This window comes from Triticum aestivum, chromosome 7A (assembly GCF_018294505.1).
Source record: "Triticum aestivum cultivar Chinese Spring chromosome 7A, IWGSC CS RefSeq v2.1, whole genome shotgun sequence".
In the NCBI taxonomy this organism is placed as follows: domain Eukaryota; kingdom Viridiplantae; phylum Streptophyta; class Magnoliopsida; order Poales; family Poaceae; genus Triticum; species Triticum aestivum.
In genome coordinates, this window is record NC_057812.1 from 743,721,448 (window position 1) to 743,737,206 (window position 15,759).

Here is a 15,759-nt window from a genome sequence, read left to right on the forward strand (position 1 = left end):
GTGTATATAAGAACTGTTTCTGATGTATTAAAAAAGTACAATGAGTATGGGTAAAAGTATATAATAACTGTTTCTGATGTATCAAAATTGTAATCCTGTATTTGGAAAATGTGAAACATGTAAATGGAACGGTTCCTGATGTAGAGAGAAAATGTACAACCGAAAAACAGAGAAAACATATAAAAACCCGAGTTAAAAAAAAGAAACAAAGAAAATTCAAGAAAAACAAAGAAAGAGAAAAAGAAATTTTTTGAAGAAAGAAGTAAAGACAAACAAAGAACGAAAAGAAAAAACTAGTAAAAAAACCATGAAAGAAACGAATAAAACCAGTGAAAATAAAGAAAGACAAAAATACAGAAAAAAATATCACGAAGAAACAAAGAAAACTAGTGAAAAAGGAAAAAAAAGAATAGAAGACAACTGGACTAAAACTAGTACAACGAGCGATCAGGCGAGGAGAAGAATAAGCTTCAAGCGAGGGGTGCATGTATCTCACCTATTGAACCAGCGTAGGAAGATTAGGAATCTCGTGTAATATTATCCGGGCCAGACCCTTGAATATCGATCTACATCCAAACAATGCCTAAATGACAATTTTGAATATTTAAAAAAGAATCTTGCCGTGTTGGTTTGAAGTCACATCAACAACTGATAGGTCAACTTTTCTTGATTTTTTTCATATTTCATTTTTAGTTGCTAATTTCTCATATTGTTATAATACCCTAAATTTCAACTTGTGCATGCTTGAATGCTTGTATGAACAAATGTTGATATTTAATTTCATCATGTTGCATTCCATTTCTTCAGTTCATCTTGTGTATGCTTGAATGCTTGTATGATCGCATGTTCTTCAGAATGTATCTTGTATGCTTGTTTTACATTTGTTTGATGAATTTATTCTCTCCTCTGTTTCTATTTCTACACTCTTACCTTCGTCAAATTCATCAGAGTAAACATGCGCTTTCAGAACTATTGATGGCATCTGGACAGAGAATAAATCATGACAAATCTTCTATTTTCTTTATCAGAGGATTCCCATAGTTGGTGCGTGCTAGTGTCAAAAATGTTTTGAATGTGCATAATGAGTCCTTGAGTGACAGATATCTAGGCATGCCTACTGATGTTGGCCAGTCAAAAAATGGAACATTCAAATATTTACGTGATCGAGTATGGGAGAAGGTCAGAGAATGGATGGAGAATCTACTATCAGCGGGTGGCAAGGAAGTCCTAATAAAATCAGTTGCTTGGGCTAGTCCGGTATATTCAATGGCTTGTTTTCGTCTACCATGTGGTTTGTGTGAGAGCATCACTTCTATGATTAGGCAGTTTTGGTGGGGCAGCAAACATGGGAAGAGGAAGCCTTGCTGGGTGTCTTGGGATGTTATCACAAGGCCTAAGCATCTAGGAGGTCTTGGATTTAAGGACATGGCGATCTTTAACCTAGCTCTTAGCTAGGCAATCATGGCGTTTATTGCATCATCCAGCTGCTCTAAGTTCGTCAATCTTAAAAGCGGTATACGACCGAAACACTTCTCTGTTGGAAGCCACACTAGGGCCTCACCCTTCACAAATTTGGCGTGCCATTTTGGATGGAAGAGGCATGATGGTTTAGGGTTTGATCAAGAGAATAGGGGATGGAGAAACAACAAGTATATGGATGAAAATTGGATCCCAAGAGAAAGTTTCAAGAGGCCGATCACATGCTTAGTTTTGCAACCACCTCAGAAAGTCTCAGAGTTGATTGATCATACTTCTTCTACATGGAATGAACAACTAGTCCGATCAGTGTGCATGCCAATAGATAACTTCTGGGCTTGGAATGAGGAGCTGAACGGAAACTTCACCATCTGATCAGCTTATCAGATGATACAAAGAACTAAGATGAGCATGGAAGGGTGGCTGAATGAGCAGCAACGTGTCTCTGATTTACAAGCTGATAACAAGGGGTGGACGAATATGTGGAGTCTAAAGGTTCCGTCGAAGCTGAAGAACATACTATGGCGATTGGCTCAAAGCTTTATACCCACAGCGAGCCACCTTCATCATCGCAATATGTCACCAAGAAGCTCATGTCACTTATGTGGTGCCAAGGGACACTTGGAGGCCGGCATGCACTGTTGGAATGCTCAATGGCGAGGAGTATGTGGGCGTTGTCGGGAGAGGAGATAGTAGAGAAGATGAGCTCGAAGGGAGACGGCAATGCCAGGTTGTGGCTGCTTTCAATGCATGAGGCATTATCACATATAGGGATTTTACCACACTGGCAGTTACCCTATGGGCAATTTGGGGAGCCCGACGCTAATCATTAGAGTCCGGCAGCTATACATGGCTTCACGCAATCTTTTTTTGAGGGACACAAGGGAGACCGAGACACCGAGGCCTTTGGCTGCTCGTTCGACAGCTCATCGTGCAAACTGAATGGTTTTCTCCTCCTGACGATCTGGTGAAAGTAAACGTCGACGCTGCTATTGGCCGAGGCGCATTTGGTGTCGTGGGCGCCTTGTGGAGAGATCAAGATGGAAAATTCCTAGGTGCATCCACAATAGCCTTTCCAAACATATCAGATTCGGCGATATTAGAGGCTTTGGTGATCGTTGATGGTATCAAGCAGAAGAGTGCGGCGAAGTATGGAGCGATCATACAAGAAATCATACTTAGGAAAGCTACTTTAATTTCCTGTGTAATATGATTCATGGATTTAGGAGCTCGAATATCGAGGCCCGCAAACTCGTGAAGCATGCATTATTTCTAGGGACTGGCCGCCAGGTTTGGTTAGGCCAGCCCGTTGGTCTCTCTTTCGTCCGTGTAAACATTGCGACGATGTGCAATAAAGAGCCTCAGAGTTTGCCTTAAAAACAACCTGAAATCTTAAACGCGCAGCTGCGCTCGTTCGTCATGGCGGGCGCATGCGCTACACGACAAGAAATTCTATGCTCCTGTCTCCCGCCTCTTTCTCACACGTGGTTCCAATACACAGCCCACAGAAATGAATTAACGCACAGAAAAAGGAGCTGGTCCACCGTGTCTCAGTGCGCCCATCCATGTCGTGATTTCCCAACAAGATCCCACGTTGCATGCATTTAATTTGCGTTTTTAAAATTTTAAAAAGCTATAACTTTTGAACCGATCATCGAAACTCAAATTTGTTTTCACGGCTGGGTTCCACGCGACGAGCTCTTCAAAACTAGATCCCATATGAGTATGTTTTAACTAACTTTTTTTATGAGCAACTTTGGGTGAAACGGAAGCAACTTCAGTGCTATAGGAAAGCAACTTACTGCCAGTCTGCGTAGGATGACTGTGTATCATCGAAAATCCCTTTGAAGTTAGCTAGCTTCACCTCTAAGTTTCCTACCATAACTAGTTTAGTTTTGCCTCTAAGTTGATAGTATTATAGGCAACTTAGTTTTCGAGCTAGGCTAATATTTATCCTAAGCTGCCTGCCATGACTAGCGAATAGTTTAACATCATCCTTAGTTGCATAAAATACATTTTGGTATGCTAAGCAACTTGGTTTCATAGATATGCAACTTAGTAACACTTATAGACAACTTTTCAATGTATTGTAGGCAACTGAAAAAGTAATGTCAGGCAACTAAGCATCACTGTTAGGCAACTTCAGAGTGTTTGTAGGCAACTTAGGAAAACAATAATAAGCAAGGGCACAATATTTACGTGCCGTGACTAACGAGTAGCTTGACATCATCCTAAGTTGCCCATATATGAAAAGATTCATCTACTATAGTATGTTGATCTTTCATGAACTCGTCTGACCAACCATATGAACCCAACGATGACATAACATGCATTAATTTCAGTACAAGAAACTTCCAAAATATAACTTTCAAACTGCATGTTGGAATTATGACCCGTTTTCATCATTGGGTTCCTCGTGATGAACTCTTCAAAACTAGATCCCATATGAATATGTTTTGATGCTTTTCTAAAGCAACTTTGATGCTAGATGAGGCAACTCTAGTGCTAAACTGGAGCAACTTTAATGCTAGATGAAGCGCACTGTGTGTGTTAGTGATTCACCTACTAGCCTACTAATAGTTGTGTGCAATAGTCTAATGGATGATTATCATGGTTGTTGAGTTGCATACATCAAAAACTAAGTTGTCGATAGTTTAGTTGCCTACGATAATGTGAAAGTTGCTTACCGCAGAGTGGAAAGTTGTCTAACACGGCTTCTAAGTTGCATGCCTCAGAAACCAGGTTGCTTATATTGCTACGAAGTTGCCTACACACCCCAATTACCTAAAATAGTATGAAAGTTTTCCATCAAACGATCTAACTTGCCTACAATGTTGAAAAGTTTTTGTGGGATATAAATTGTATCATGATTTCAAATTTCGAAACTATGTGGAGACAGATGGTGTGATAGCATTATTCTTTCCTTTTCTGGGGGAGTCTATCGGCCAACGCTACCGAGCACGTGGGTGTTAGCTAGCAATGTCATGGGTGTTGACTGGTTGCATAAGTAGGGACAGATGATAAGTTGCATAGGGGGTGATGAGAAGTTTCATAGGGGGCGGATCAGACAATTGCCCACAAGCCTACACAAGTTGTTCATAATTTTTGCATGAGATCTGTGATGTTGCAGGCGAAGACGACAGCCAAAACAGCAAAGAAAACACTTCAGAACATAGTCCCAACGTGCCATATTTCATGTGTCACACCCCAGGGGACAAATCCTCCTTGGGATCGGCGCACGATCAGCGCAGGCAATCTGCGCCGAGATCAGCACATCCAGGCGCGTCAGGCGCATCCGACGCGACAGCACCAGACTTGGTCGCTCGTGCGAGCGCCACCGAATCCGCGCGTGACACGCGGCAACCCACGGCTAGAGGAAACACGTCCCCAGCCCCGCACCATTCTCCCACCGCCATGCGTCGCACTACAGGCGGCACGCGATTTCCTCCCGAATCGCGCTGCTACAAGCGGCAGCTCCAACCAGGCCCGATCGATCGACGGGTGCTGGGTCTGGCGTGGGATCCGGCGTAGATCCTTGTGGGCCTGCACACTCACGGGCTCATGATGAGCCGGCATGAAGGCTGAGATCTTCTGCGGCCACTCCCTCGTCTGCAACGCGCCACATGGCCATAGAAGATCAGGAGGAGCTGGTCCCTGACGGATTCTCCTCGGGATCACTAGCGACCAGATCTCCTGTGCCTGTCTCAGGATCTTCTGCGCTGGCTGAAATTGCTGCACCGCCTCCACGAAGAACGAGACTACAACAAGGGGTAATTCCACCTGTTAATTACAAACACTTAACCAAATTTGGCCTAGTTTGTTCTACAGGTGAACTAGGTGAACCATATGATCTTGAGGAAGCACTTGGTGACGAAAATTGAAAAAGGCAATGAAAGAAGAATACATGGCATTACAGAAAAATAACACATGGCATCTAGTTCCTCCGCAGCAAGGTAAAAATCTTATTGATTGCAAGTGGGTATTCAGAATCAAGAGAAAATCTGATGGCACCATTGATCGCTACAAGGCTAGACTGGTTGCAAAAGGCTTCAAACAACGGTATGGAATAGATTATGAGGACACCTTCAGTCCTGTCGTTAAAGCAGCCACCATCCGTCTTGTCTTGTCTATTGTTGTTTCTAGGGGTGGAGTCTCAGGCAGCTAGATGTACAAAACGCGTTCCTTCATGGTGTTCTGCAAGAGGAAGTATACATGAAGCAACCTCCTGGGTTTGAAAATGAAAACACACCTTCTTATGTTTGCAAACTTGATAAAGCATTGTATGGGTTGAAGCAAGCTCCGAGGGCATGGTACTCACGTCTCTGTCATAAGATGCAGGCACTTGGTTTCATTCCTTCTAAGTCTGACACCTCATTGTTCATTTATAACAAGTCAAATACATCAATATTTGTTCTTATATATGTTGATGATATAATTGTTACAAGTTCATCTGATGAGGTAATAGCAGGACTTTTGAAGGACTTAAGTACAGATTTTGCTCTCAAGGACCTTGGCAACCTCCACTATTTCCTAGGGATTGAAGTGAAGAAACATGATGATGGACTTCATCTTTCCCAAGAAATCTATGCTGCTGACTTGGTAAAAAAGGCAGGTTTGCAAGGTTGTAAACCCTCACCCACTCCATTATCAAGTTCTGAGAAACTGTCTCTTACAGAAGGTACACTTTTGAATAAAGAAGACAGCACAAAATATAGGAGTCTAGTAGGTGCATTACAGTACTTGACTTTGACAAGACCTGATATCTCTTTTGCTGTCAACAAAGTATGCCAATTTCTTTATGCACCTACCACTTTTCACTAGACTGCTGCCAAACGCATAGTCAGATATGTTAAAAACACTTTGAGCATTGGTCATAATTTCAGCAAATCACCATCTACTTTGGTTAGTGCATTCTCTGATTCTGATTGGGCAGGCTGCCTGGATGACAGGCGCTCCACTAGTGGATTTGCAGTGTTCTTTGGTCCGAACTTGATATCATGGAGTGCAAGGAAACAGGCAACTGTGTCTAGATCTAGTACAGAGGCAGAGTACAAAGCATTGGCAAATGCAACAACAGAAATTATATGGGTTCAATCCATTCTTAAGGAACTTGGTGTGAAAAACACTCAAGCTCCATGTTTGTGGTGTGATAATCTTGGTGCTACCTATCTATCTGCTAACCCTGTGTTCCATGCCAGGACAAAGCACATAGAGATCGACTTTCACTTTGTCAGAGAGAGAGTTGCTAATAAGCAGTTTGATATTCGTTTTGTGCATTCCAGAGATCAGGTTGCAGATGGCTTCACCAAAGCTTTACCCATAAGGAGTTTTGAAGACTTCAAGCATAATCTCAACTTGATGAAGTTGTGATTAAGGGAGGGTGTTAAACGTACACAATGTAACGTGACATAGGGATATGTATTCTGGTAGTTGGGTTTGGTAGGACTCTAGGTAGATCACGATGTACTCCTATCTCCTGTAACCGATCCCTCGATCTCTCTCTATCCCTTCTCCTCCAAGTTGTAATCTCAACGATATGTATGCGCTATCTTCAGGGAGGTGCGCCCCTGCCTATAAACACGAAGGGCGTCCCCTCATACGAGGCAAGACATTTTTCGCTCGTCGCACAGCCCACCCTCTAAGTTCCATCGCCATCACAGCAGAGACATGTATCCACTACGCTAGGGCGCCTCCGCTCTGACGTGCAGTGGCAAGGAGGACACTTAACTCGCCGGTTTCTTGCCACTTGCTAGGTCCTAGACTCCTAGGCACATAGCAATTATTCTCTCATTCTCAAAGCCTCAGGCGTCAGTCTAATTGATTCCTATCTTTAGACAATTTTTTTATCAATCGCTGAAATTGATTCCTAGATTGTGTATAACCAGTTCTGTGTTTTTCTTTCCATGCAGAAACCTTATCATCTTCTATGGTGGGCGCACAAGGATTTGAATCTGTGTACAAAATGAGAAGAAGCACCTTCATTTATGTCTACAGCCTGGTGAGGATCTCATTTTTGGAAGATATGATGGCAAGGGAGCCCACCTTTGTTGATGGGAGAGTGTTGTCTTTACAAGACAGAGTGGTTGTCGCTCTGAGAATGCTGAACTCTGGTGACTGTCCGGTTATCGTAGGATCCTCTCTTGGTGTGGATGAGTCAACTGTCTCACTGGTAACTGCTACCTCTTGAGCACTGCGTTGGATTTCCCCGAAGAGGAAAGGATGATGCAGCAAAGTAGCGTAAGTATTTCCCTCAGTTTTTGAGAACCAAGGTATCAATCCAGTAGGAGGCTACGCGCGAGTCCTTTGTACCTACACAAAGCAAATAACTCCTCGCAACCAACGCAAATAGGGGTTGTCAATCCCTTCACGGTCACTTACGAGAGTGAGATCTGATAGATATGATAGATAATATTTTTGGTATAGAGATGCAAAGTAAAATAAAAGGCAAAGTAAAAAAGCAAAGCAATAATAAAGTGATGGAAGATTAATATGATAAAGATAGACCCGGGGGCCATAGATTTCACTAGTGGCTTCTCTCAAGAGCATAAGTATTTCTACGGTGGGTGAACAAATTACTGTTGAGCAATTGACAGAATTGCGCATAGTTATGAGAATATCTAGGTATGATCATGTATATAGGCATCACGTTCGAGACAAGTAGACCGACTCCTGCCTGCATCTACTACTATTACTCCACTCATCGACCGCTATCCGGCATGCATCTAGAGTATTAAGTTAAAAACAGAGTAACGCCTTAAGCAAGATGACATGATGTAGAGGGATAGTTTCATACAATATGATAAAAACCCCATCTTGTTATCCTCGATGGCAACAATACAATACGTGCCTTGCTGCCCCTACTGTCACTGGGAAAGGACACCGCAAGATTGAACCCAAAGCTAAGCACTTCTCCCATTGCAAGAAAAACCAATCTAGTAGGCCAAACCAAACTGATAATTCGAAGAGACTTGCAAAGATAACCAATCATACATAAAATAATTCAGAGAAGATTTAAATATTGTTCATAGATAGACTTGATCATAAACTCACAATTCATCACTCTCAACAAACACACCGCAAAAAGAAGATTACATCGAATAGATCTCCACGAGAGAGGGGGAGAACATTGTATTGAGATCCAAAAAGAGAGAAGAAGCCATCTAACTACTAACTATGGACCCGAAGGTCTGAGGTAAACTACTGACATTTCATCGGAGGGGCTATGATGATGTAGAAGCCCTCCGTGGTGGATGCCCCCTCCGGCGGAGCTCCGGAACAGGCCCCAAGATGGGATCTCGTGAGTACAGAAGGTTGCGGCGGTGGAATTAGGTTTTTGGCTCCGTATCTAATCGTTTGGGGGTACGTAGGTATATATAGGAGGAAGAAGTACATCGGTGGAGCAAGGTGGGGCCCACGAGGAATGGGGGCGCGCCTGGGGGGTAGGGCGCGCCCCCTACCTCGTGCCCACCTCGTGGCTTTCTTGACATTGGGTCCAAGTCTTCTGAATCATATTCGGTGAGAAAATCACGTTCCCGAAGATTTCATTCCGTTTGGACTCCGTTTGATATTCCGTTTCTTCGAAACACTGAAATAGGCAAAAAACAGCAATTCTGGGCTGGGCCTCCGGTTAATAGGTTAGTCCCAAAAGTAATATAAAAGTGGAAAATAAAGCCCAATATGATCCAAAATAGTAGATAATATAGCATGGAGCAATAAAAAATTATAGATACGTTGGAGACATATCAGTAACTCAGGTGTTTGTCAAGGCTATGTGGGACCAAGCAATGCACCACTGCAGCTGGCCTGGCTCCACTAAAATGGAGAAGATCAAGCGCAAGTTTGACAAGATCCACGGCCTGCCAAACTGTTGTGGCGTTGTACATACTGCTCGCATCTCGTTTGGATCAACAAACTGTGACGATGTGGAGAATGACAGTGAGCTAATCCAAGCCGTCGTTAATCCAGATATGAGGTTCCTAGACATTTGGTGGAACTTGTCAGCTAGTATGAACCAATCGAGCCTTTTGCTCGACTCTGAGCTCCTTGAGAAGTGTGAGAATGGTGCTTGGCTTAATGGCAGTATGCTGAGGCTATCAGATGGCCTGGATGTCGGCGAATACATAATTGGTGATGCTGGATACACACTTCGTCCATGGCTCCTGACACCTTACCAGATGGAAAATGGCGTCTCACTCTCATACTCCAAAGTGGAGTTCAACAGGAGACACACTGCAGCTACAGCCGTTGTCGTAAGGGCGTTGGGAAGGTTGAAAGACACATGGAAATGAAGGGTGGTATCCAAATAATCAATCTGAGATGCACCGGACAATCGGCACATGTTGCGCATTGCATAACATAGTGATAGACATGGAGGGGGGTCCGGAGGAAGCTGAGGATGAGGATCAGGAGGAGAGTTACACCGCGCAAGTGCGGCAACTAGCAGATGAGGACGCCGTCAGGACGAGGGATGCTCTGTCCCAGCACTTGATTGAATCTGGAGGTAAAAGAACATACCTGTTAGTATATTTGTTTGAATTTATGCTTTATGTATCTATTTTATCGGTTACGTCCTATCCAATTGATTCCATCTTTCCTCTGCTTTATTAGTTCACACAATGGCTGTAGAGCAAGCGGCAGTAGTTGCATCCAGTTCAGGAGATAAAAGCAATGAACAAGAAGTACACCGACGATCAACAGCATCCCTTTTTTTCTGATACTAATCATGTTCAGTTGGCATTTTTTTTCTGCTACTACTAGTACCAGCAACATTGATCTTCTTACAGTGTTGTGATTCCTAACTAAGTTCCCGGCGTCTTACCATCCATATGATCCAGTGATGTCACTGAGAATCATAGTGTTAACTGATCCAGAAAGCAGTTAATCCCACACAACTGTCAGCAAGTCGGTAGGCATGTTGAAGTTGGCATGTTACTTGTTTGAAAGCCTTATGGTTGTACTGATCGTGGCAATCTGACATTCAGTACTGCATGTATGCTGTAGAAAGCCTTATGGTTGTGTACTGAATGTATCTTTAGTTTACCACACACATGCAGTACTGAATGTCAGATTGCCCTGTTCAATTTGCTTAGTGCAGACGAGCAACTGGGTTTCTACCATACAGCACACACGTTCAGTTTCAGGTTAAGTAGTTTGTTCTGTCATTCTCGAACAGAAGGCAAAAGTTTGTTCTATTCTGATGCCACTGAGAGAGAATCATACTGTCGACTTATTCAGAAAGTAGTTGAGCACCAGTGCTAGACTGTACCTCAACTTGTGCTCAAGATCCCGTGAACTGTTTTTTTCTCTCTCATATTTTGTTCATAGGTTTAGTCTATCCAACTGAGAACAATCTCCACCAACTGCTGAGAAGAACGTAAATGTAAAAGAAATATCCAGAAGTAGCCGTCCAAAGGTGACATGGACTTGTATCGAGTATAAACGGATAAAATGATAATGTTTAGTGTATACTATAATCTTATTCTACTGTTAAACTCATATATGCGCACATTATTGTAACAGAGACGTGTAGTCATAATACACGTAGATAGAGTTAGTTTGAATAGGTTGTTAGTATCTAGTCTATCTTCTTCCAACCGCATCATCTATCTCTATCTCTTCTTTCCTTGTACTCCAAGTTTGTATGCCTTATCAGGGAGTCGGCCCCTGCTATGTAACATGGAACCGTCGCTACCAGGATAGGTACGACGTTACAACAATTCTCACATGGTATCCGAGCCAAGAGGACTTGAGTTCAAAACCCTGCCAACGCAGTATTAAATAAAACGATTCTGCGGCCTACATCGATATATCGATCACACGTCTAAGGACTAAAATAGCCTAGACGTCAGAGGGAGTGTTGAAATATATTGCCCGCCTCCCTCCATCAGTTCGGACTTTTGGATGAGTTGGCTGGAGCATGAATTCAATACAGGAAAGTTTCAGTATCATGAGAACAAAATCTCAGGCTGGTAGCTGCGTCTGCTCTAAGGTTAGTTTGCCAAATGGTTCAGTCATTATTTTTTTTCAGTCATTTGCCAAATGAGCAGGCATGCGAGATTTTCAGTTCATCCACAATAGATTTTAATTGTGGTTTGTCTCTGCCTGCAAATTCAAGCAAGAATTGATCTGCCTGGTTGATTCAGTTGGAGCAGCTGTTAGGATACGTCATGGTAATTAATGTGTTTACTGTATTTAGATTTAGACAAGAGAAGAGCTGAGAGTTGATCAGAGTGGACTGGTGATCAGGAGAAGGGAGTTGAGAGATTGCACTTGCGTGTAGAGACATATATTACAATTCGAATAGCCATTGTTGATTGTTAAGCCACATAATAACCCACTTCATATAGTGTCTCATCTACTAGTTTATAAATCTTGACGGGAGACTAGCTGGCCTAGTATAAATCAGCTTGGTTACATCACATTGTCTGCGTGAATGCAAAGTTGTCAGGATATATGTAAGACAAGAATATGTAAGCATGCTTGATTCATTCAGTTGTCAGGACATACTATTTGTCATGGCAATCAATGTGCTGGCTCACCCTACTCAATTCTACTTAGAGCAGAGCAGAGTGTTTTGTGAGAGTTGAAGATTAACTGTTCAAATGCCTTTATATATTTCCTCGTGTTGATTGCAACTTGGAGTAATGCGGATGATCAACTCGGTTAGGCATTCCCTTTTTCTGCTACTAATCACGTGTTCAGTTTCATTTTCGGCAGTTTGCATTTTCTTCTGCTGCTACTAGTACTAGCAAGATTGATATTTTTTTTTGTTGAGAAAAACGCAAAGACTTTGCGTTTCTTTTCATTGAAAAGGTGGGAAAAAGTTACATGCCTCCTAGGAGATGGTTTACAGATAGCATTACAAAGGATTTAATGGACGTCCCAGGTGGCTGGGAGTAGCAGCCGAAGGCCTGAGGGCGGCTTCTGCACTAATTTTCTCTGTCGAGAGGGGGACAGAGGGTCGATCTCCATCCAAGACGCATCCGTTGCGCTGCTTCCAGATCATCCGTCCTGTCAATAGTGCTACGGTGGCGAGTCCCTTGCGGAGTGGTTTGGGGGTCGTCTCCTTGGCAGCGAGCCACCATTCGTTGAGGGAGTTGTCGCGGTCGGGTGGTCTGCAAGTCATCCTTAACCAGGAGAGGAGAGTGTGTCATGCCAAACCGCCTGCCTAGAGAAAGTGCAAGAGACAAGCAGGTGGTACATTGTCTCAAGCTCTTGGTCGCTAATATGGCTAGCCAGATGGCGTCGACCTTGGCATCTTCGATCTGACTCTGCATTCAGAAGTGCCCCCGTTCCTTTGACCATGGTCCTGCGATCGAATTCTCATCGAAACACTTCATCCATTCAGAAGAACTGACATTGCCACGATCTCGCAAGAAAGAGGAGAGCAGAGTTTACTTGCAGCTACACTTACACTTACTTTCAGAAGAACTGGTTGCATGTTTACTTGCAGCTACACTTACACTCAAACTGCTGTTCTTTGCAAAATTAATCAGGGATTCAGTTGAGAGGGAAGACAAGTGTCGATCAATCTAATGATACATCAGTCCTGCAACCACAACTTTTAATTAATTCAGTGATGCGAGATTAGCAACTTCATGTCTACGTTGGCTCTGCTCTGTAGTCTGTACAACACTAATTATTTTTAGACGATCCACGTTAATTGCGACTTTACAAGTCCAGGACAGTAAGCTTTATCTTTGCTGAATACGAGTGTTTTTGCTTTATTGTATATTGTTGGCAGTAAGCTTTTATGAGTCAGGAGACAAAAGACTAGTAGTGATTTCTACATATTCTTTGAGTTGGTTGCTGTAACCTGCAGGAAGATCTGCAAACAAAATGGCAGGTGTTTGGGGCTTTGGGCTTGTTTCTAAACAAAACGGCATACCTAATTTGATTCTTTCATTCTCGAAAAAAAAAGTTATCCAGAAAGCAATTAATCTCATGGCCAGTCCTGTTGAGCCCTGTGGAGCCAGTAGCATCAGTGTTCCTGAGCTTCATCTCAAAAGCAATGATTATTTCAGCCAATCTTGACGCTGCAGATGCACTGATGGAACATATGTTAGTTAGTGTTAAGCGTGTTCATCTGACAGTTCGACTGACAGATGTGGTTGACAAGGCGGAGAACTGGCAGGCACTTGTTGGCTTGCAGATTGTCCGAGCCTGGATTGGAGCTGGAGGTATAAATCTGGTGAAATGATCCTACATTTGAATTTGTTCTTGTGTTCAGGTTGCTCTGTCCAAGTTGTAGTATGCCTTTATAAATTCCCTCATGCTGATTCCAACTTTGCTTAGGAGCAACTCGGTTTGGCATTCCCTTTTTCAGCTAATAATCATTTTCAGTTTCATTTTTCGGTAGTTAGCATTTTCTTCTCTGCTACTACTGGTACTAACAGGATTGACGTTCTTAAAGAGTTGTGACTCCCACGTTCTCCTCCTTGCATTCTACTCTCAAAAGCAGTTGAGCATCAGTAAGCAGCAGTCGAGCATTAGTAAGCAGCAGTGCTAGGCTATACCTGAACTTGTGGTCAACATCCAGTGAAGATAAAATCTGAAGTTGTATAGACTGAACCTATGAGCAAAAGATGGGGAAAATCTGAAGTGTTCTCAGTTACTCCCTCCGTCCGAAAACACTCGTCATCAAAATGGACAAAAAGGGATGTATCTAGAACTAAAATACATCTAGATACATCCACTTTTATTCATTTTGATGACAAGTATTTCCGGACGGAGGGAGTATGTGCCTTGTTTTCCATAAAAGTTGTATGCGTCCAAATCTGCAGTCCTGTGGTTGTTAGATATAAACCCTGAACCACTAGTGAACTACTAGAACGACACCAATTTCAGGCAGCTGACTGGATTCTGTGGAGTCACATTGACGTTTGCGGTCCTTCTCCTGCTGACTTGTGAAGATGATCGCCTTCGTAGACAGAATTTGCATCTGGAAGCTCCATTCAGAGGAGGAACTTACATTTACATGGTCTCATTTTTTGCAAACTTAAACAGCCGTACAACATGAATTTCGTAGTAATTCTTCAGAACAAGAGGACAGAGACACTGATCTCACATTACACCATACACAGAACCGGCTCAGGGTACAATTCAATCAGGGATTCAGTTACCGAACCGTGCTCTGGCTAGTTATTTTCAGATGATTCACGACACATGGGCTTATGGGCCGTGCCCAGATAATCCAGATGGGCAGAGCCTTAAGAAAGGAAAATTACAATCCAGATACTGAGCCTTATGTTGCCGATGGTCAATCAGGGATTCAGTTCATTGGTACACACTACAGAAGCATCCCCTTGACGGAGAATCCATTCAATTGTAGTTTAGGCTTGACATGTGTTTAGCCACCATTCAATTGTAGTCGTATTATACTTAGCCTGTAGATTGCAATCAGGAGGAGAATTACCAAGCAGCTGCAAGCGCGCAGATTTTCCGAGCCTGGGGCTGGAGGTAAACTGGGCTAAGTGCTCCTACATTTGAATTCATTCAAGTGATCAGGTTGCTTGGTTCAAGTGGTACGGTGTTTAAGTGATCAGGTTTGGCGTTCCCTTTTTTTGCTATTAATCATGTTCAGTTTCATTTTCGGTAGTTGGCATTTTCTTCTGCTACTACTAGTACTAGTCAGATTGATCTTCTTACAGTGTACGTTGTGATTCCTAACTAAGTTACCTGCACACTAGTACATATCAAAGTTTGTTCTGTCATTCTCAAAAGGGAAAAAGTTTGCTCTTCTATATATGCCAGGGATGTCACTGAGAATCATAGTGTTAACTTATTCAGAATGCAGTTAATCCCACACAACTGTCAGCATTGTGCTAGGGCTCAACTTTGTGAATTGTGATTTCTACTATCTGAGTTGGGTGCTATAAACTGAAGGAAGAATTTGCAAACATGCATGCATTATGGCAGTGTGTGAGTCCTGTAATTAATGTGCTGACTGTCCCTGCTGGGCTTGTGCTTGGAGAAGAGCGGAGCAGAGTGGGGAGATGACAGTAGTACCAACGGTGCAGAGTGTTTAGTGTCAGTTCAAGTTCAACCGATTTGAACAGCGAACTGTCTGGATCTCGTACAGCAGCCTTCCTCCTGCTTTATGCACGTGTCCTTGTTGGCACCTCGCTCGCTCATTAGTTTACTATATATGCAGGATCGACATTCCATGATCCGGAGCGGGAGGGCAGGGAGGCCTCCCCGGCGACGCCTTGGGGGGAGCGATGCAATGAGGGATGACATTTCTTCTAAGGAGGTGTGGTCTTTGTCTCCTGCTAATAGTTCTGG

The 15,759-nt window shown here is 43.0% G+C and overlaps 1 pseudogene; it reads left to right on the top strand.

The window, feature by feature from the left end:
* The window catches only part of LOC123153991 (putative disease resistance protein RGA3), a 47,948-nt pseudogene extending 34,178 nt beyond the window's left edge, over positions 1 to 13,770 (top strand).
* The last annotated feature ends 1,989 nt before the right edge of the window (positions 13,771 to 15,759 follow it).